Raw genomic sequence first — 25,083 nt, forward strand, 5'->3', positions numbered from 1 at the left:
ATATTAAACATAAGACTTTTTATAGTATTTAATAAGTATTTTTTAATTTTATAATTTAATCTCTCTCAAGCATTACAACAAAAATCAACACACTTTTATTATTTTGCCATGACAATTATTTTTGTTCATTGCAACTATAAAATTCCATGGGAGCTTATCAACACCTACCTTCTTCTTTTAGCAAAATGCACTTCTGTGAGTCTTCAGTGTAATTATTGTGCTTCATAAAAACTGTGTTATTATGTTGGCTTAGTATAATATGCTTTTTACATCAAAATAACTTATAGTTATTCTCTCCTCTGTTGGTAATTATAACCCAAGTCCATTGTGGTAATAAACTTGGGCTGAATACTTGATGGGCCACTTTATTTTATTCTAACTACCTTTTTTCTATTATGACTATTTATTATGTCTTCATAAATGTGATGCACAGCAACAATAAAGTGCAAAGACACCAACACATCTAATTTGTTTGGTGAGGTATGCTTTTTTTTTTCTTAGGAAAAGGCTTCAAGTTTTATTTATTTGCAATATCAGAAAGTGTTCAAAAGCCATATTTAGCCCAGGTGTTTTCATCATGAAAAGGAGCTTTTTGAACATATATTATTCAACAGAACCAACATTCTCCATAAGAAATTGCCTTGTTGCCCATAGTTGGTAAGTTCATACCTAACTTCACTGCCAAAAAAAAAGGCAAAAAGCATTTGGATTGAACACAAGAAGACATTTTAGTAGGTGGAAATATGCTTAGTGGTGTCCATTATTGGGGTTACTGAAAGATGAGAGTTAGTCCAAGATACATTCTTTTCAATATTGATCAAAGGAAAGATGAAATCTACCCATTGTTTTTATAGTATATATTTTATATGTCCTCTTCTTTCCATAACAAGAAAGATTGTTTTGTTTTTTATTCTTTGCATTCATGTTAAAACTATAGAAAATTTATGAATTCATTTGCAGAGAAAAAATATTTCCTGAAATTTAATGTACACAAAATGTATTCTATGGCCCGTTATAAAAGGCATGTGATAATCTCACTGCCATGACCTCCAGTCATAAATTTACAAAACAACAACAACAACAACAACAAACAATAAAATGCTATTTAACTAGATTGTGATGGTATGTACATTTTATGATCTAGCCTGATTTTTCATCTTCTAAATAGTTCAAAATGTTTACATTATTTTCTCTCTTTTGCCAAGATTAAATTCCCTTTCCCTTTCCCATTCTATATAAGATTTCTATTTTTTGCCCATAAATGCTTACTACATCTTCCACATAGGTATCTGTAGCCTTCTAATTATAGTAATTATAGCATCACCCAACTTAGAAATACCAAAAAAAACAGCTGGGCACAGTGGCTCATGACTGTAATCCCAGCACTTTGGGAGGCTGAGACAGGTGGATTATGAGATCAGGAGTTTGAGACTTGCCTGGCCAATATGGTGAAACTCCATCTCTACCAAAAATACAAAAATTAGCCAGGCATGGTGGTGGGTGCCTGTAGTCCCAGCTGCTTGGGAGGCTGAAACAGGAGAATCGCTTGAATCCAGGAGGCAGAGGTTGCAGTGAGCCGAGATCACACCACTGCACTCTAGCCTGGGTAGCAGAGCAAGATTCTGTCTCAAAAAAAGAAAAAGAAAGAAAGAAAGAGAGAAAGAAAGAGAGAAAGAGAGAAAGAAAGAGAAAGGGAAAGAAAAAAGAAAGAAAGAAAGAAAGAAAAGAAAGAGAAAGAAAGAAAGAAATTCCAAAAAACAAAAATGCACCCCCCCCCAAATTCCATTCATGTAAATTCTTTCAGATGGATCTATGATACATCCTGTGGCATTCATTTGAAAAAAAAATATTGGACTTTATTTTAATATTCTTAGCGTTAAACCAATTTTTCCCTAAGCTGAACCTTCTATTCTGAGACAACTAAAATTTTAATTAATATTTTCTAATGCTTCAATTCCTGCATCTCTGAAAACAGACTCTTTGGCCCTGCATCTAAGTGTTAAGGTTGTAAAAGTCATAAATCTGTGTCAAATGTTTGCATTTATATTATTTATTAAAAATCATGTTATTGCATAAATAATACATATACATGATACTTTAATTTTTGAGATTTTTATACCACTAATAAAGGGTCATTTAGGAAAATATAAAATAAAATAATATCAGAAATCTAACCTATAGTGATAATCATAATTATAAAATAAAATATAGATTTCAAAATGCAAATCTGTATATGGGTGTGCATCTTACACATGATAGGTAAACCCATATAAGAAATCTTATACCTTATTTATATGTTCAATCATATTGTGCACCTCTTTTTGCTAATAGACCTATAACTAGATTCATGTCCCAGCAGAACCAGAGAATACATTATGAAATAGGTTCACTGTGAGAAGGTGAGGTAAACACAAAAAAGTTGCATAACTTTTCAAATTTACGTAGACATAAATTTGCAAAATATGTATGGAAATGGATATTAAGGATGTGGAATTTAGCAGAAAGCAGTAGGAAATGGGGTTGACTTAGATTTAGTGATATGGGCCCACTAAATAGAAATTTTAGAGTAAATGTTTTACATGGAGGGATATTTTCACTAGATACTAAATTCTGAGTTGATAGTATTTTCATCATGATTTTATCATCTTCTAATTTATGGAATTTCTGATACAATTAACGGTCATTCCTAAAGTTTCATCTTTAAAGGAAATAAATATTTGTTTTCCTTGAGCTGTTTTAAAATGTTTGTCCTTCACTTTAGTTTTTAATCATTTTATTTAATGTACTTTATGGATACGTGTGGTAGGGCAGGGAGGTTATTCTGCTTGGGATTTGCGTGGCTTCTTGAATTTTCATGCACAGGATTTTTATTAACTTGGTGAAATCTCTTCTATCTATTTAAATATTACTGTGAAACTATTCTAAATCTGTATTTTAATAACCTTCATATTAAAACTGTACATTTTTTCATAATCATTTTATATTATTACCTGTATTTTTTCACTTTTTTAACTTTCCTGCATCACTCAATGTTTCTACTGATCTAGAAAAACATTCTGGTGTTTTTCTGGTTAGGCTTTATAATTTAGTAATATAGACTGGGTAGCTTGAACAAAAAGGGAATTTCTCACAGTTCTGAAGACTGAAAGCCCTAGAGTCTGAGTGCTAGCTCATTTAATTACTGGTAATAGTCTCCTGTTTGAGTTGCAGACACCCATTTTCTTGCTGTGTCCCTGCATAGCAGACAGACAGACAGCAAGCTGTCTGGTATCATCTTATAAGGATACTAATCCTATCATGAGGACCCAACTCTCATGATATTTTCTTAAGCTTATTAGTTTCCAAATGCCCACCTTTTAGTACTCCTTAAATGAGGATGCTATGTTTACTATCATACCCATCTACTGAGTTTTTAATTTTGGTTATTATATTTTATTAATGAATTTCTATATAATTTTATATATTTAAGGTTAGTTTCATTTGTGGGATGCTCCATCTTGTCATCTATTTCTTAATCATGTTAAGCACAGCAAACTGAAGGTCCATGCCTAATAACTCCCAAATGTGAACTATTTCAGGTGCCTTTAGGTTGACCTTTTATTTTATCATTTGGTCACTACCTCCTGTTGCACCATATGCCTGTCACATTTTTAGGTTTAAAATGTAGCTGCTATATATGGTAAATCCCAAAGCCTCTGAATGATACCACATGTCTCCTAATAGAAGACAGTTTTTTGATAGACAGTAGAGTGAGGAGGGTGAATAAGCAATTGACCCCATTAGCAATTGCATTTGTTTGAAGTCCTTTGGACCTGGATTGGCTATCAAAAGGGAAGAAGTGAAGTCTAATTCTAGTTTGCCTTACTCCCAGGTTATGTCTTAACAGGGATCTCAATACAAATACTAGCTTCTGACCAAGTATTCAGTTTCTTGTTAAGCCCATCCATTTTCTTGTCTTTTGTTTTGTTTTGTTTTTTGTTTTGTTGTTGTTGTTGTTTCTCAGCTCTGTGAGCCAGCTTTATTGCTGGTTGCTGTCCCCTACCCCTTTAGAATTTGGCAATAAGTTGTAGTGTAAATGCATGTAGAAAGTCAGGCTCATATTTGTAGTTTCCTTTTCTCTGTTTCTAATATCTGGTTCCCTGATCTTGGTTTCCAGATTTTGCTGCTTTAGCTGACCTAGATTCTAATTTTCTTCTCCCCAGACCTTTGATACTTTTGCAAAACCACTAGGTTGCTGCTTTTGACTGGGCTGCAAATTTTTTCATCAGGAATCAACAAATGACCATAGAGGAGAAAAGTTTCAGGGAAAGAATATTTCTTCCAGTCCCTTCAAGTCCTGAATGTATTGGTCACTTTCTCATGCCTTCAAACATTTGGGAATTTTATTTTCATGCTATGTTATCTAGTTTTATAATTGTTCTTAAGAAAAGAGTTTATGGAATACAAGTGGAGTCATCATAGCTAATTATAGAATGTTTCATTTAGTTTTAATTCTTTTTCATTGAGTACTATGAAAGTTTGATATAATAACTTACCTCAGAATTCTCTCATAGTTATATATGATAGGTTCTGATATGTAGCTTATTTTCTAGATTCCGAAATTTTAATGTGATCCATAATTGGTTAAAGGGAATTTACAGTTTTCCAAGTACAAGATCTATTTGTCTGACATGTTATTATTCATGTAAATTTTACTTAATTTCCATAAGCGATTCAGTTTCTATTTTTATAAATTTCTTAAGCTTTTTGTTGTTTAATATATGATGACTATCAAAAGTTTTAGGGGCATCTGAAATATTATATTTTGGTATATTTCTATATCTCTCTTAAAAATTGTGATTTTTTGAGTTTACAGGAAGAAATTTCATCTGTGTATCCATTATGCCAGACAAAATAAAGCTTCCCAATGAATTGCACTGATTGGAATGCTGAAATAAATGCCATACATAATTAAAATACTGTTCCTGATTTATTAGAGAAATAGCTCTTTTAGAGGAGATAAACCTTTGCATTGAGACAGATTTAGTATCCCCAAATAATCCATCTTTTCCTTCAGGAGAGGTAGCATTTTTATCATTTTTTTAAAACTTCTTAATCACCATGTACCAAAAAGAAAATTAGACATATTCTTTTAAAATGGTTTTGATGCTAATGTTATGAATAATTTTCTCTTTCCCATTTTGTAGATTTTGGATGTTTCTAAATCTCATATAAATAATAGAAAAAAATGTTTAAAACAGAAATTAAGTGATTAAAATACAAAGTAGATATCGAAATAGTATTAAACACATAGGATTTTAAAAATATGATCTTGTCACAGTACTCTGTTAATTCAGAGAAGTCTGCCTCCTGTTTATTTCTTCCCAAAGTAAAGATTAAAAATTCTGTTTACTGAATACCTAAGATCCTGATGGCAGACAATAGGGGAATTAGCAGTGTGCCTAGCAATATTCTTTATCTTTCCATTGATTTGTCTAGCTACCTACCTATCTATATACCATAGGACCTCTGCAAGCAAGTGCACACTCCAGTGTTTTCTCTTACAGATTTGTTTATTCATACTTACTGAATATCTCTTCATGCATTATTTAGTTAGCACAATATGAATTTTACAGTATTTGTATACTTTATGATGCAGAGGGTGGAGTCCATTGAAAATGTGTTCCAATTTCCCTTGTTCTCTTAAAGAAGACTCCTTAGCATTTAATTCACAATAGGAAGTTCTCCTATTTTCGTGTAAAGTTCAGAATGTTAAAATCTTTCAACATGATATCAATAGGGAAAAATAAGAATTCTTTTTGAATAGTAGATAATACTATGAAATGTCAACTTTTATTATGTGCATTTGAGTATTATTAAATGACAACTTTAAAATGAAATTGTGCTCTGACCAATAGCTTTCAAATGTTTTATAGATTTAACTGTTACTTTCTTATCAATGTGTTACATCAAGAGTAGTATAAATGTTCTTTCTTTCCCATCAGTAACTAAATGCCAAAAGCTAAAGTAATCATAACAACAGAAGTACCAACAAATAATATTTTCTCTTAATATTTAAGTTTTGAACATTGATTTATTTAGCAGCATATAAGCATGTGAGATTAAAAAAGAGACAAAAAACCCCACAAAAAACGTACATTAAATGTTGAATACTATTATAAAATTTACACAACTATTATCATAAAAGTAGTAATTTAACAATCCTTACAAATATTTTAATACACAGCCTACTATTTGTGAAATACTTTAAGACCACACTTTCTGAGATGCGAATCATACACACGCCTCATCCCACCAAACCTCTGACACTGACACACGCACACACACACAGAAAAGAGAGAAAGAGAGAATATAATATTTTGGAACAAACTTTTTTTTTTTTTTTTTGAGAGGGAATTTCGCTCTTGTGGCCCAGGCTAGAATGCAATGGCTTGATCTCAGCTCACTGCAACGTCCACCTCCTGGGTCAACCAAATCTCCTGCCTCAGCCTCCTGAGTAGCTTGGATTACAGGTACCTGCCACTATGTCCCCGCTAATTTTTTTTGTATTTTTAGTGAACACAGGGTTTCACCGTGTTGGCCAGACTGGTCTCAAACTCCTAACCTCAGGTGATCCACTGAGGCTTTTCACAACTGAACTATGCATTCACTTTGGAAGTTGATTAGCATTTTTTTAGCCCTGTCAACAGAATAACTGATTTCAAAAAGGTATGCAATGTAGTAATCACAAAAAATTTGGAAGGTGGATTCTACTTTAACTATTAAACATACCATTACTTAAAGAGGAAAATATTTAAATGACCTCAATGACTCACAGCTGGTAAATGGTGAATCCTGAATTCTAACTCTAGTCTATCTACTTTCAAAATGCATGCATTTTACCTTATATGTCACTACTTTCAGACTTAGATCTAGCAAGAAGTATGATGATAAATTGTGTTAGGAGAACAATGGATCACAGACTTAAAGGCCAACTAGGGGAGATTATAAAATATAAAACAGCAGGACAGATGGATATTGTGCTTGGAAAAGATGTTCTCATCATCTATTTATAGGATACATAGAATATATAGAAGCAGGTAGAAACAAAATAAGCAAAGAAATATACGCATCTATGGATCTATTCTAATTAGCTGAAAATAACTAATTAGAAAAACTAATAACCACTGACCGTGACCCCATTGGCTTATTCTGAACTAATTATCACAACTATAATCCCAGCACTTTTGGAGACAGAAGTGGGAGATCAAATTGCCTATGTCCAGAAGTTTAAAACCAACATAAGCGACACAGTGAGAAATCCATCTCTATTAAATGGAAGAAAAAAAATTAAAAACAAAAACAAAGAATCAGCCAATGGGCCTTGGAAAAATAATGATATTGGCCATTACTAAAGAAAGTCAGAAAGGGAAAGAATAGAAAGCTCTGACCAGAAGGAATTAAGATAAATTACATGGAAGGATGAAAATATGACAATATTAAAATTATGTAAGACTGTATTATTAGAAAAATTAAAAGCAGTGTGAATATGAAAAATAACTAACTTAAAAATGCCTCCAGTAAGTGTGGGGAGGGGAAATATGGTTTTTTAATTCTTCATATATTTCTTTTTTTTTTTTTTTTTTTTTTTGAGACGGAGTTTCACTCTTGTTACCCAGGCTGGAGTGCAATGACGTGATCTTGGCTCACCTCAACCTCCGCCTCCTGGGATCAGGCAATTCTCCTGCCTCAGCCTCCTGAGTAGCTGGGATTACAGGCACACGCCACCATGCCCAGCTAAGTTTTTGTATTTTTAGTAGAGACAGGGTTTCACCATGTTGACTAGGATGGTCAAAAGTCATTCTTTTTTAAAAAAAAATACATGTATATGGATATTAGTGTGTGTTCCATGGAGCAGATGAATAAAACTAATGGTGGAATTTATTGTCAGGCAACCAATGATTTTTAAAGTTTTCTTATTGTTTTACTTTGTGATCGTTAGGAAAATAAAAATATATATTATTAGTTTTATTTACTCACCTGTAAAATAGAAGCATGTCCATGGTAATATGATGAAAGTTATATAAGATGCATGTCAATTATGCTTGTGTAATATAGTAATTCAGTAAAGAATTATTGTGGGTTATTATTGCATGACTATTTAACATATATCCTTTCATAAAAGTATATTTAAGCCCTCAGTTTTGTTTTTAAAACCAGATTTTTAAAAATTATGTATCTATAACCCTAGTGTGTATTAAGTGATATTATTTATTATTACTTTCTATGTTTTTCTTCTATACTTACGTTTTATATTTGCTAATGGTAAAGTACATTGAAATAAACTTTTATAAAAGGAGTTGTGTGCCCATTTGTTTTCCAAAACCAACATATACAGGAATATCTTTGCAAGTATTATCCAAAATCGACTGTTAAATGTTTTATAAATCACTTTACAAAAAGTAGTGTTTCATCAAGAACTCTAATCTGATATCTAATTGTTCCCCCACTCTTTAAAATCATCAAAAATTGCAATAATAAATCCTTGTTTGTTTTTTTAAAATTGATTTTGTTGTCTCATAAGTATTCCATGTAGACTTCCTTTAGTATGAAAAAGAATTATTTGTTTTATCACTTATTATTTTTTACCATTTTTTCTGCACACAGCATTGCAAATGATCTCTCTATTGATTCAATTTTTCCTTCATATTAGTTATTTTTACTTATTTTTCCACTTAAAAAAAATTAATACAAGAAAAGCTCCTGAGTTTGTCTTCCATATTGCTCACCCCCCAGTTTTTTTTTTTTTTTTTTTTTTGGTGTTATTAAATCCACCTTCTACTGCTGCCAGCAGTGTGGATTCTGTAAATTTGCTTTAATTTCTTTACACATGTTACTTTATTGTTACTTCATACTTATTTCATTGCTCCCTGATGCTTGTGTCTTTCTCAGACTTTAACTCCTTATGACTTTTTGCTACTACTTTACCAGAAGCTAGATATTTTTATATTCTAGAGAAGGGGTCCCTGACCTTTTTCAGCACCAGGAACTGGTGCGATGGAAGATAATTTTTCCACAGATGGTGGGTTGTGGGATGGTTTCAGGATGAAACTGTTCCACCTCAGAACAACAGGCATTAGTTAGATTCTCATAAGAAGCTTGCAACCTAGATCCCTCACATGTGCAGTTCAAAACAGGGTTCACTCTCTTATGAGAATCTAATCCTGCCACTGATCTGACAGGAGGCAGAGCTCAGATGGTAATGTGAGCAGTGGGGAGAGGCTGTAAATACAGTTGAAGCTTCATTCACTCACCCACTACTCATCTGCTGCTGTGCAACCTGTTACCTAATAAGACACAGACCAGTACTGGTCTGCAGACCAGGGGCTGGCCATGCTTGTTTAGACGATATAAAATGCTTTCTCCTGAATCTTGTTTCACATATTTTGAAAGATATACTTATCTTTCTTTGTGATTTTCAATGTGTCTCATGTGGTCAGATAAATTACTTGCAAGAGATAGGGAGACTGTATTCTCATTGGGCCTGTTTACTATTTATTTCCATGGTAGTAAGATCAAAACATTTCTCAGACCAATAGAGAAGGTGACATAACAGTTTTCTCTTGGTCAATTTACTGGACTCACAGCAGGGATGCCACGTCTACTTGGTCTATGGCACTCAACCCCTTGCAAGAAGGAACATGTGAGGGAGTGAGTGCAGAATCTGGCTAGCCACTGAGTTAGCTTCTGGCCCTGTTTTGAGGGGTGGCTGCCCTTTACCAGTAAGAGCAAAAGATTTGTGAAGCAGTCTTTTGGGTATCCTGTCTTGTGGGTCTGAAGTTCTTGTCTGGCACCCAAGAAGAATGAAGATATGCTGACAATCATAGAAAAAGCAATTTGGGAGTTTTATTGAGTGATGAAATAGCTTTCAAGAGAAAGGGAATGCAGGGGTGGTGCCCCTACCAGAAGACAGAAAAGTCCTCTCACTGTAGCTGAGTCTGGAGCTTTTATGGGCTCAGAATGGGGAAGGAACAAGCTGTAGTATGATAGAATTTTAAAAGGCCACATCCATTTGGTTAAAAGGCATTATTTAGAAAGATAAATCAGAAAAAGTAGTCAAACATGAATAGAAGTTCTCACTCTGGGTTGTGGGTTTCATGTGGGACCAGCAGTTCAGTCATTTAGCCTTCAGGCTGTTTTTTGGCTTTAAGGTGAGATTTCACCAGAGACCCATCTTTGTCTGCCTAGCCATTTGGCTGCCTCCTGCCACTATCACAAGCACAGGTTAATACACATAAATTCAAGTCAACATTATAGGTTTAAAGATTAAACCTCAGCAAATACTGCCACTTGGTTTCTTTCAATGTTTTCACTTTCCTGCTATTTTACTCAAGTAGATCAAATCAAAAATTGTAATATCACATTGCTTGGCAAAACATAAAATTACTGTGAAAATTTAAGGGATTTCCATCTTGATTTTTCACCTGCACAATAACTTGCTCCTTTTACTATTCCTAAAATGTGGATTATCATAGATAAGTTTCCATAAGAAGCAGACGCTGACAAAGATTTGTATGCATGAGGTGATTGCTGAGGAGAGCTTTGGAGAAAAACCTGTGTGAGTGAGGTAAATAGGATTTCTTAGAGGTGAATATTGTACTATGATGCAGTTTTCACAGAGTAGGTCATCTGGCTCCAAAATCTCCATTTCAATTATCAAAGGTCAGATTTTCTAAGAAAGAGTCTTAAAGCGAGATTTATTTGCAGAAGATTGATTGAGGAGAGCTCTCAGGACAACACCTGTAGGGAAATGGAAGGAGCTGGCTTTCACAGAGGTAGAGGTTGAACTGAGATATATTTGCCTCCAAAGCTTCAGCAGATTGCATGGCAGCTGCTGCTGAGATTCAGCATTGTTCTGAAGTCAAAAGATTTAGCCTTTGTACCTTTCATCAACCAGTAATTGAATATAGGCCTACCTCAAAGAAGGGACATAACTTCAGATGAGACAGTTCCTCTTTGCCAAGGTCAGTCAATGGAGAGCAATGCAATGCCATTAAGAGGCAATATTTCCAGCACCTAGAAAAAATAAGTACCTTTGTCTTGAGGGCTCTATGATATCTATGACAAAGATTTAAAAACTATTAAAATGTGTGTAGTGGTTAAATATATTCACAAATGTTTATTCATTTATTTCAGGATTTTCTAGGTCTTTTGTCTTATATCTCCATCCTGACCTATCAACAGGTACTTGATGCCAGCTAGAACTAAAATGCAATTATTCATAAAAACTTCTTGTACAAACATTGTAATTATATTGTTTTAAGAGAATCATTAAAGAGAAAAGAGATGTTTCTAAATTATTTGGCATGCCACTGAAATACCAGAGGCCAGAACTGGAGAATTTTACCTTGGTGTTTTATGGAATGGAAGTCTTCTCAGAGAGAAGAAGGAAGTAAATAAAGCAGAAGATGTCTAGGGCAGAGGACTACAGTAATGGCAAGAGACAGAAATGCCCATCTTTGAGCTTTTTTCTTTCTCTTGCTATGGAACCTCAAGGAGAGAGAAAATGTTTAAAAATTCCAGTAAATTTGGCAGCCAATGATGAGTAAGGACATGCTTAGATTGGGAGGAATAGCTTGGAAAGACTCTAAGCCGTTATACCATACTCAGTATGTCCTTGGAGAAAGAGCACATAACTGGCTGGGAAATATGTCCTAATTGACAGCCTTATAGAACACTCCTGGCTTGGCTTCCACAGAGGGCATGCATGCATTCCAAATATTCCAATAAGTCATAGTGAGGGAACATGGAAGGGCTGAGAAGACAGGACCACAAGCAGTGGCCTGGTATATAACAAAGAGATGGGGAGAGTGAATTATTGGATAACAGTGCAAATTTCTGATCAGACTATGGCAATGGGTACTATTCAATGCCCAAAAGACTAGATTGAACAGGTTGCAAATTAGGAATCTTAAATCCAGGAACCAGAGTAGCAAAGGACATCACAGACTAGAGGAATTCAGCCAGAATTTTGAAGCCTTTTCTCCTGACCTAATCACTCATAAAGCCATCCAGAAGATGAGCTGGCAGTATAGGAAACCTCAGCAATCACCAGGAAGAAACTGAATCATCAAAAGGAGACTAAACTAGCTCAGAAGAAGACTATGAATGCAAATTCGCTGTAAATTTAAGAGACCATTCAAACTGGAGAACATGGTGATATCATTAATTAGTAAGTTTCTTTTCCCATCTCTCCACCCAGGAGAGGACAGTGAAAGTGTTTATTCACTTATGGAATGTAAGAATGTTAGATTTTGAGTAGCATGAGTAGTTTGAGTGAATTAGCTATACTACTACAAATGTGCAAGTGAATCAACTTGAATTCAGAAAGCTCATTTGAAACTGCCTTTTTTTTTCATTTGCTTGCTATATTTAGTGCATAAAGGCCACCAGGGATTTGAAAATAAGCTCATCTGCTGAGAGCCACACTGATCAAAATTCACAAATACCTATCAATTTTAAAATAAGAAACAGAAGGATTTTCTAGAGCACAATAAATTTAAGTCAAAATTGCAGAAAAGTAAAAATATATTAGAGAGTCATGCAATGTTACAAATATATGTCAAGAATTAATGTGTCAGAAAGGAGATAAGCTGTTTGGAATCCTGAAAAGATAAAGCTAACATCACAAACTGATCTTGTTCGTACTTCATTGTCTGATAAACCTGAAAATTTCTGTCACAAGAAAAGAGTAATCTACTTTAGGTTCAAAAAGTATGTTTACTCATTTATTCAATCAATGAATATTTGAGTGTATACAATAATTGAGACTCTATGCTAAATATGAGGTGCTCAAAGATGCATAGGACATGGTCCCTGTATCTAAATGCTTCACAGTTTTCTGGGAATAATAGACAAAAAAGCAAATCATTTCAATAAAGGGCATTAAATGCTATAGTAGAGGTTTATTGGGGTGAACTGTGTGGGTAGAAGATATTTCTGTGCCAATGCTCAGTATTAAAACTGAAGAGAGATGGGGGGCAAACCTAAAGGTAACTAAATTTTTAAATGGAGAATAAAGAGAAGCAGAAACTGTATGAGAAAAAGACTAGGGGTGGCTGGATATTTGGTGGAAGACAAAATGGATTCCATCATTAAAAAATTGTTTGGGATACCAAGAGAAGGCATAATTTCAGAATAGATATATTCATTAATATCATCCTATACCTCAAAATAGATATATTCATTAGTGTCATCAATCTCTCCCTCAAAGAAGTTAAGTCAGAAGAGGCAAGTGTCCAGTGAATGCATAGGAAAAATTATTAAAAAGTAAAGAAAAAATTTTACAGAATAGTTTGCCACTTTTTTGAGAAATGTGGCTACATATAAGGAAAATTACTCCTGAGGTCACATCTAAAATAATAGATTGAGTCTGGGTGTAGTGGCTCATGCCTGTAATCTCAACACTTTGGGAAACTGAGACAGGCTGGTCACCTGAGGTCAGGAGTCCAAGACCAGCCTAGCCAACATGATGAAACCCCATCTCTACAAAAATACAAAAATTACCTGGGCATGATGGTGAGCACCTCTAGTCCCGGCTACATGGGAGGCTGAGGAGGGAGAATCACTTCAATCTGGAAGGCAGATGTTGCAGTGTGCCCAAATAGTGCCATTGCGCTCCAGCCTGGGCAACAGAGCCAGACTCTATCTCAAATAAATAGATGAACAAAATATCAAATTGAATTTTATTCTCCTTAAAAAAAAGTGAGGCAGGAAGGATAATTAGTAAGAAAGAAGCTGTAGTATTGAAGATTTTTTAAAAAGTTGTTAAACAAGATTCATTAGCAGATTTTGGTATTACTGGCATGTGCACCAGATCAGGCCCTCTTTTCCAGGGTTAGGGCTCAAACTTAGATGAGGTAGAAGGATGGGGTAGGGAAGGAAGATTTTAAAAGTTTTACATTGAATGACCTTCTCTAATCTCAAAAGAGAGTTGTACTATGTTGAGTGTCTAAGGAGAAGTGTTCAGATGTGGAAACTGAAGGGAGAGTATTTTTTCAGGAAGTTACAAATCATGAGAAAACAGCATTGAAATCTTGTTGTTCAGAGGGGAGGACCAACCAATCCATTTTCCTATCTAATATTAGACAAGAAAGTAATGGAAATGTCAGGAAACATGTGTCTACCAAGTTGGAAAAGAGGAACAGTGGAGGGAGAAGAGGTGCCTGGGAAGATTCTAGGCATTCTGAGTGTGAGGTAGCAATGAAAATGTAAGAAATCATGTTTCCTAGAACATTACCATTTTAAACAATTTCATTGGCCTTCATCAAATGGAGGGAGAATTACCAAAAATTTTGAAAAAGCAGACCAAAGGGCTGCCTCATTTATGGGGGCTAAATTCAGTTAACTTTCCATTTCTACATTAGATTTGTTATAAGTTGTTTTATATTGGACAATTCACAAATATTTTTTGCTTCAGTTTCTTATTTGTAAACTGTTAAATTGAAGAATTCTTGAAAAACTGTAGTAATTCACACTTTACTGAATATTAAATATGCACATGTAAACCTTTCAACCTCACTAGTTCAGAAGATGAGCACAAGTTACCATTTTAGTTATTAAATATGCAAAAATTAAGTGGACTTTTAAAAAATATTATATAATATATGGTAGCTAAAATGTAGTAAACACCAATAAACATTAATTCCTTCAAATGACCATATTACCAGATCCGTATAGCTTGCAAATATAATTAAAAATCTGGTTCCATAAATACCCTTAAGGTTAGCAATTTCATTTAGGGGTAATAGAAACAAATGCCAGCAGTGTTTCAAAACTAATTTGAAAAGCAGTTGCGTCTTTTAAGGTGTTTGTTAGATAATAGCCTCCTTTTATTCATTTGAAGTTTCATATAATTAGTTGTTATTGTGGGAGTAAACTAAACATATAAGAAAAATTCACATTGGTATTTTTGGAGAGGCTTTTCTGTTTGGATTAATTGGAATCTAAGAGGGTAATGCAAATGTATGTTTCATTAAAAAGGAAGAAGCATAGAATATCTAGCTTCACATAATTTTTTAGTTCCTCATTGCTACCAGCATCCTAATGATATATTCAGTTCTTGGTCTGTATATGCCTTTTGTCTAATTTAATGAATGCTGTTTAGGTTTTGGGCACTAATCTTAAAGCTTCATAAGTTGCTTTCTTTTCATCAATGAAACATTTTGGGGATATGTTTAGTATATTTATTTAAGAGTTTCATAAAAGACAGTAAAGCAATGCCTGAATTGAAATAGGAAATTTGAGTTAGTGGAATCATGTCACTTTAAAAACAATATTTTACAAATGTTCTATCTCAAATCTTTGAAATCAAATCAATTTGAACAACAAAGTATTTTTGTTCATTTAAATTTTAGATTTAAACTATAACAGTCAATGATTGAAGTATATCTAAAGGGTCAGAATTTAGTTAAAGAACAGTGTCTCCTAAATTCTACTTTTATTTTTAATATACTTTAAACATTTTTTTATTAAAAGGGTAATTACAGAATGGTAAAGATTTGAAAAAAAAAGCTTACTAATCAAGCATAGTCTGCTTTCCATAACACAGGGTGTAAATGTCTCATTTACATTTTATAACAAAAGTTCCATAATTGTGGCAAAACCAATTTATTTAAGGAAGAGTAATAATTTTCCATGGATAGTGATGGTATAACTGGGCATCCATAACCAAACAGACAAAGCCAAACAAATGAAACCATCAACTTAACTTAAAATTCACATTTTATAAAAAACAAACTCAAAATGGATTATAGATTTAAATGTAAAACTATAAAAACTTTTAGAAAAAATATAAGAAAATACTTGGGGCTTGGGACTTGGAACCCAGGACAAGATCAAGATTTCTCATAATCTATAAAAAAAATAAGTATATAAATTGAACTTTGCCAAAAGAAAAGTTATTATGTCAAAAAAATGGACAAGCTGAAGATTGGGAGAAAATATTTGCAAGCCACATATCTGACAAATAATTTACATCTAGAATGTATAAAACACTCTCAAAACTCAACAGAAGTACAACAGGACAACCAAAAATGGGCAAAAGACATGAATAGACTTTTCACTAAACATGCAGTATGTATAATAAATAAGTACATAAAAATATATTGAGTGTATTAGCTAGTAGAACAATGTGAATTAAATCAAATGAGAAATTACTACACATCTATCAGAATGGTTATAATGTAAACATAAATAAATAAATAATACGAAATGCAGGCAAGAATGCAGAGAAACTGGATCTCTCACACTTTAGAAGTAAGAATGTAAAATGGCAAAAGCACTACAATATTATTGGATAGTTAACAAAAAAACAAACATACTGTTACCACATATTCCAGCAATTGCAGTCTTGGATATTTATCTCAGAGAAATGACAACGTATATTAACACCAAAATTTATAAACAAATGTCCATAGAGGCTTTATATATAGTAGCCAAAAACTGGACACAAATCTCCTTCAATAGATGGATGCTAACTAAATTGTAATATGCACATTCCATAGAATGTTAGCAACAAAATGAGACAAACTATACATGTAACAACCTGAATCTATCTCAGAGGCACTCTCTTTAATAAAAATTCCCAATCACAAAGGTTATACATTGTGTAATTCACTTTACCTGGCAGTTTTTAAATGGCAGTGTTATTGAGAACAAGAACAGATTAGTGATTTGTAAAGAATGAAGTAGGGAGGCAAGGGGAAACTATAAAATCAAAAGAAAATTTCTTTGTAGTAAGGAAACAATTCTCTCTTGATTGTGGTGGTCATTACATACATCTTGGCACATGCCTACACACACACACACACACACACACACACACACACACACACACATAAAAACTGGTGAAAACAGTCTAAAGTCTAGTTCAGAGTATATGGCAATGTCAGTCTCTTAGTTTTCATATACCATTGGGTGAAGTTAAGTATGGGTGTACAATTTGCAGGACTTTTTAAATAAATTCCACTAAATTATAATTATTTCAAAATAAATAAGAATAAATAATTTAAAAACAACAGAAATTATTGAATTTGAAAATACATACATTACAAAAGATAACAGTATAAAATCATGTTTAATTTGAAGAAAACAAGTAAAATAGCCAAATGTGTGACAAATAAGATGATTGAATAGATAATATATGGGAATAAAAGAGACAGCTACAAATAGATTTTATAATATATATGTTAAATGCTTTAAATATATGCCCTATATATAATTTTTAAATACTTAATTTTTTGCAAATGTAAATTAAAATACCTTGAAAAAAATGGTGATTAAAAAGTTTGAATCAGTTCTTAAAATCTACATGCCAAAAATCATCCCTGACAAACAACTTAAATGGAAATTTTACAAACATCAAAAAATGAAAATGTGCCTATATTCCACAAATGTTATATATTTATAGATTAAGTCACAAGGCAATGTGACTAATTCTGTTATTGGGCTAGAGAATTCTTGAGAAACCCAAGCTGAAGAAGATGCATGAAACATAAATAATAGTGCAAACTCAGTTACAGATAGAGAGGCACAAATCATAAAGTTAGACAAAATCATATATATACATAATTGAAATGCAAAAGAAAAATGAGTTTTCCCAGCACACTAAGAATTATTTATAAATTAGAATATCAATTCATGCAATGTACTACATTAAAGCACTAAAGGAGAAAAACATTATATCAAGAGATGTAAAAAGCAAATCCATTACATTTCCTATTAGCAGATATTATGTATGTGTGAAATTTTAAACATTTTTGGCAATTTCACTATAGCAAAAAACATCCTTATTTAGAAAGAGTACATAAATATATAATGCACATATTTATCAGTGCCAAATATTAGAAAGACCATTTAAATTCAAAAAAACACTAAAGAATTTTCTTGTGCTGGGAATAATAATTAGTGGAGGAAAAACATATATATATATATATATACATATTATATATGTATACATATGTAAAAATTAGGAAGAAAGCAAACAGTCTCACAGATAATATAACTATAATCAAAGAAAATCCTATAGGAGGCTATAAAACATTAGATTTAATTAAAGAGTTTAGCAACTTTTTGGATGTACATCAATTTGAGAAATAAATGACATTCTATATATTAGTTATAAACAAGAAATACACAGTATATCTCTTTTCAAGGTTTTATTCATAAAGAAAGTATGATGTACATAGAAATAATTTGAACTAAATATTCATAAGAACTTCATGGATAAAATTATAATATTTTTGAGAAATCTATTTGAAATATCCTACAATAAAAGATATTTAAAATTTATGAATGGAAAGATTCAAACATCCAAAAGCATAATTATAAACTCAGTGTAATTCCAAATAAAATTTCCAAATTTCACCAATGATCATAGAGCATGAGACTTTTATTTCATCTAAGAGAGAACAATTACCAGTACCAGTTATATGTATCATTCATGAGAGGAGAAAAATACCATTCTACATTTTGTAAATAATCTAAAAATGAGAAAAAATAAACATTGGATGCATAGAGTAAAAAAATGTAGGAGATTATCTATCATGCTTTGGTAAAGAGAAATTAAATAAGATTAAGCAACATGCAAAAGAAGAGTTTGAAAAATTTTTTAAATAATATAGAGTGTTGTTTATCAAAAGGTATAGTAAAAATTATAGAAAAAGCAAGTTATAATCATGAAAATGGTGTATACGAACAATATAAATGGAAAAGGATTAATATTCATTAGAAATATTTCAAAATGTTATCTTTATTCTAGGCATACTGAAAGAGGATTTTTTTAAATTTGATTATCTTCAATCTCTCTCTAAGAATTGTTTGTATCTTCCATCTCTCTCTAAGAATGAGAGGAATATAGACTGGCAGGCTTAACTTTACTTGCATAAAAGGGGAGAGGTAGTCATGACATCTGCTCCAATGCAAAAGTAAACAAAAATCATTTGGCATGCTAATTTGCATTCTGAGATTCTATGACCTTCCCAAAAATACCACTCCACTTCTTTAAAGGATTTTTAATGAGCCTTAACCTGTAGGCCAAAGCAAATGCTGTGCAAGCAGGATTGCACGTGGGACGTATTCCTTCCACAGACAATTCTTAACTAATTTCTTCAATCTTTGCCCCACTTAGGATTTCTGCTCTCTACACTTGTCAAACAGAAGGGCTGCCTTTTTGTTACCTCTAATTGACTTTATCCATTAAAATAATAACTCACATTTTCAATCAGAAATAAATCCAAATCTTTGAGCTGTTGAAATCTTTAACTCTAGTTTTCAAGTTTTTTTAATTGTTATTATTAGTTTATTTCACCATATGGAATTTATTCAAAGTATATACCCTTGAAAGTGGAAGGAATATAAATATATATACTTTGGCTTTCATTTTTCTCAGAACAGTTGTATTTTTTGAAGTTAAAACATTTTTTTAATTTGAAAATTTATTTACATCAATATCTCTTCAGTAGAAGGAGTGCCAGAATGTAAAAAAAAGGAACTTAGCCCAAATAATTGTAAACATAACCAATAATTTTAAGCACTTAATATTTGCCAGATGTGTTGGTTAATACACTTTATGAATATTTTAATTAGTCAACCACAGCAATCATGGGTTGTGAATAATTTTGCTAATTTTTTGAAAGAATGAAATTAAGGGAGTTTATTTTTGTTCTCATAGTGGATAAATATAGTAAATGAGCTAAGGTAAGTTTGACTCTAAAGACTGTGTTCTTACCTGCACAATATTTCTTATCTGGGGATTTTTAACCTAGCATTTAGAAATTTCTTTTAGGGTGTTTCTAACAATAATCATATATGTTTTTAAATACAAAAGCACGCAACATATAAAAAAGGAAAAATGAAATGACTGAAGATGGAGAATCTAAATAAGCTGGGTAAGTTGGGGGTGGAAGAGCAACCACCATTATGGTGAGTTAAGAGGATTACCATGGATTTCTCTTTCCTAAGACAATTATGGAAAAGTTCTGCATTAGTAAAATTGAAAACTACATGTAAAAATAATTACAGTAAAATGCAATAAAATCACAGACATTTACAAGGATTCCTTGATCACTTGAACCATGCTTAACAGTGCTTATTACCACCTTTGTTAATGTCTTTAAACTAACCAAAAAGGTGACAGTGTTCATAAAACTTGAAGAGCCAGTAGATTTCTGTATTCACAAGAGAAATTGTATACCTAGCACTAGTCTGAACTGCTTTGCATGAACCATTGTTGCTCAGTGTAATGTGATTAAATCCAGATGCTTTTTTCCACTTGTAAAATCATATTAAAGAAAGGATAATGTACAACATTAATCATGTCATTTTACTTGATAAATCATAAGGGGTTCTCCTAAATAATCAAAGGCACTAAATAATCTAAAAACATAAATGTCATTAAAAGAAAATAAGTGAAATTCTCCCATGGGTTAACAGTTCAATTAAAACTGATATGCTTCATCAACACCTGCAATTTGCAAGATGAGTAGATTAGGTAACATCATCCATAAAGTAATGGAGAAAAAAAAAGTCAAGAAAGCAATATCAGCATAAAGAGTTTATAGATAAATTCTAATATTTTAAATGCTCAAGCTTAATTTACAGCCAGCCCACTTCATTAACAGACTTCAGGGTATAATTTCAGTGATGAAAAAAAGGTACTTAATGCGTAGCAAGTGGTGTTTATTGAAAGAAGTGTTATTTAGCAAACCCATATATACAAATACCTTTCTTTGTTCACTAAAAGTAAATATGTAAATGTATAAGTTAAAATACAAAGCTCAAATTATATGATAGACATATGAATAAAATTATAGTTAAGTACAAAATCTGGAGAACCCAACCTATGCTTGAGCAAACCTTAGATCCTTTACAAATAATTTTCTGGATTGCAAATAGCATGGAATTTTTTGAATTATATTCAGTCGAATTCAAGTCTACAATTGTTTCAGAGACCCTGCAAGAGAAAATGAAACATTATAAATTTTTTGAGATACATATACTTCATGAAAGTCAGAGAAACAAATTACTTCAAATAAACTGTGGCATTTTGAGGTGTTAATATAAATAAATTCACAGATGGGATTATGAGGGCTGACAGGAGAAGAGATGGAGAGCTGGATATAGGAGGGTGAGGGATCTGTGTGAAAGTCATAGACGTATGAATGAGTGACTGACATGGTTTGGCTGTGTCCCCACCCAAATCTCATCTTGACTTGTAGTTCCCATAATCCCCACATGTGGTGGGAGGGACCCAGTGGAGGCAATTGAATTATAGGGGTGGTTACTCTCATGCTGTTCTTGTGATAGTGAGTTATCATGAGATCCGACGGTTTTATAAGGGGCTTTTCCCCCTTTTCTCGGCACTTCTCCTTCCTGCTGTCATGTGAAGGACATTTGTTTTCTTTTTTGCCATGATTGTAAGTTTCCTAAGGCCTCCCAAGCCATGTGGAACTCTGAGTCAATTAAACCTCTTTCCTTTATAAACTACCCAGTCACAGGTATGTCTTTATTAGCAACATGAAAACAGACTAATATAGTGACTCTTTCTACCCCTACTCCCAGTTAATACAGTAAGCGTCTTGGGCAAGCCTGGAGTGGATAACTACAAAATTCGGATTTATATTCCCATGACAATTAGAGACTGTGGATGTTAAGCAAAAAAGTGAAATAGTTGACTTTTTTTCAGGATTTGGTAAATAATAGCATGATACAGTGGAGGCTACTGCAGGAAGTCAAAACTGGTAAAGATCTTCATACATTGTCAGAAGCAGGGTCTAAAGAGGAAAGGCAAAATTTTACAGATATTTTTGTAATATCATTCACATAGTCTTGTGAGGAGATAGATGGATGTGATGCACAAGAAAGTCAGAGAAAAAAAGTGAAATATATTTTTGTGTTTATAGCTGCGTCTCAGTATTATAGCTGAATGGTATAATTCAAAACATGGTATTGACAGGTGGTATAAATAGAATCCTAAGGCTGAGGACTTTACAAGGCTTAAAATGCCTACCTTTGGAGTATTTTCTAATGTCTGAAAAACTTATAAGACATACAAGTGGAAATATCCTGTAGACAACTATAATTCTGCAAATAAATAACAGGCAGAAAAGCTATAGAATTATCACCATTTAGACATTAGTAAAAGCCTTAGGAATATTTGTCAGAAATAAGAGTTCTCTTTTATTGTTGAAGGCTTATAAATAAACATTCTTAGGAAATCAGTTTAAATTTGTCAGAGGATTTAAATTCTCATGATCAATATGAATCATGGTCAATATCAGTGCTTTTCTTCCTACGTTATAAGGTGGAAAATTATTTTCTTCCACTTTAAAATAAGTGTTTTCCCTCAAGACTAAATCCTTCAGAAATGAGGAAAAGAAAGCAGCAAAACAATTTGTAATTTATTGTGTTTTGATGGCCAGAGTTTTTTGAAACTGATTACACAGTTACCATTGTCAGAGATGTAAAAGAAGCTCATCATTAGTAACTCAGGGTGAAGTTAAAGCCCAACACAGAACTGATGTGGAATGAAAGTAGTTTGTACAGAAAACTTAAAAGGTTAACTCTCCAGACAACAGTCCCTTTGCTTTGGTTCTCTCCAGGTTTCAGAAGAGAAAAGTAAATATCAAAAGAGAAATCTCTTATGTGTATGTCATGTCATCTCACAGAGATGTGTAAAAGGTAAAGGGACCGATAGCTTTCAGAATGACATTTCAACTATTTGCTTCTCTCAGAAATTAACTGTATCCAGCTTTTTGCTCATTTTCTACTTCCCCAATTTTCCTCACTTTAATTCCCCAGTTGTCTGTGCTTCTAAAAAGTGCATGTCTTTGACCTGTAAACATTGATTTAGATCCTGCTTAATTTCATAATCTTTTCAGGCCACTACTGTTCACTTAGAAAATATCCCCTTAGCTTGGATTTGGTCATGAACCATTGATCATTTACTTGCTTTCTCTTTGAGTTCAATGTTATCATTCTGGTTTAGTTCAAAAAGACACCGTGTTTGGGTAAGAGAAACGATTTTGTTGTGCCCTTGCTTGTTATTACTCCCTCTACCATTTCTGCCCTTCCTTTCTCTCTTGCATCAGTGTAGGGCTATGTCATTAAGTCCAACGCTTCCATAGTATCACTCTTCCTCTACCATTGTAAGTAGACATGTACACTCAGCCATCACTCTACTGTGTGCTACAACACTAGGCACATACTGCTATTGCAGCATTCTTCATATTTGGAAGCTCCTTTCAGACATTAACCATCTTGGTTAATGTTCATCCATCCTACTTTTTATCTCCTATAGTTCTTAACACTCAATAACACAAAGTTGGTGAATAATCTGTAAATTGTTGTCATATTGCAGAATGTAAATTTTATATCTTTAGTCGCATCAATTTTGATGTTTTTTGTCTAGACTCCTGATGTCATAGGAGATGTTGTTATAAATCCTAAAAACATCAAAGAAAGAGAGACAGAACCTCAAAGATAGATAACCTGTCTTTTAAGATAGAACTAACAATAAAACAAGTATGTAAAATGCAAGTTTTTACAGGTTTCATAGCAAATGTCCAGTTTTAGGGCTGGTAGTGTCATGGATAAATAGGTAGACAAACATTCATGTGTTATGCCCTTTGCTCAGAGACTCTGAGTACTTTTTCAAAGCCATTTTTGCATTTCTGACTTTAATACATAATAAAATGACTGACATTGGTTTACCTGATCTCAGCATACAAGTTAGGAAATCACTGTCAGAAAAATAGGTTTCCATTTCCATATTTTATTTTTTAAATTGAGACATTGATCCCCACCTGCAGAGGTCTGTCCTGCAGACCTTGACTCAGCCACAGATGAATGAAATACACTCACACACCAAGTACAGTCATTTGAGTGGGCTAGGGATGGTTGTCAGCTGCTCTCAGAGTGTTATTGAAGGTAATCAACCACTACTGCTTGTTTCCACTTGCATTTATTCAGTATAAATTTAATAACAAAGGTTATAAGTTAATATGCTTGTGGATAAGTAACAGGGTTAAAAGAGTGGTTTTACAAATAATAAAAGGTTTTGGTTCCAGGGCCCAGAGTAAACACCATTAATGGGTAATTCCCCTTTGACATCTTTCTGAGAGGGCCTTCCAGCACCAAGTTTACATAAATAAACAGAGTAGAGACAAAGGAAGGTGGGGTAAACAGACTTAACTGAGGAAGTTTTTATTATCCTTAATCTTCATCTTATAACCTAATGTCCTAAGGTAAGAAATGGCTGCCATAAGTTAATAAAAACCTTTCAGACTTCCAAAAGGTTTGAGAATATAATCTTATAACTTCCCTTAATATTTCCGTTAATATTTTGCCAACCACCCTGAGTGAATTCCAACATTTAATTGTACATTGACAAATTAGATTGTATATATTATGAGTAACACAGATATCTTATGGTTTTTATATATAATGTAAAAAAATTAAAGCAAACATTTAAATATTCATAACCACAGTTGTTTAACATTTTTGTAATAAGAACATTACATATCTACTCTCTATGTGATTTTGAAATATATAGAAATCAGTTATTAGCTATTCCTACCATGATGTACAATAGATCACCAAAAAAATCTTATTTCTCCTGTATAACCTAAGACCTGTACCCTTTGACTTTTATTTCACCATTACTCTCACTCCTCAACCTTTGGCAACCACCATTCTGCTCTCTCTATGAATTTAATTGCTTTAGATTCTATGTACACAACAAAAGAAATAATTAACAGAGTAAAGAGACAATCTTAAATAGAGTAAAATATTTGCAGTGCATATATATAATAAAGAATTTAATAACAAAAACATATAAAAATCTCAAACAACTTCACAGAAAGTAAAAAAAAAAAAATTTTCCAGTTAAGAAATGGGTAAAGGACCTGAATAGACATTTCTCAAAAGAACATGTGGATGGATAACAGATACATGAAAAAATTCTCAACATTAGGAAAATGAACATTAAGCTGCAATGTAATATCAGTTCACTTCTCTCAAAATTACTATAAAAAGACAAAAGAT

The sequence above is a fragment of the Callithrix jacchus genome, chromosome 14 (assembly GCF_049354715.1).
Source record: "Callithrix jacchus isolate 240 chromosome 14, calJac240_pri, whole genome shotgun sequence".
In the NCBI taxonomy this organism is placed as follows: Eukaryota; Metazoa; Chordata; class Mammalia; order Primates; family Cebidae; genus Callithrix; species Callithrix jacchus.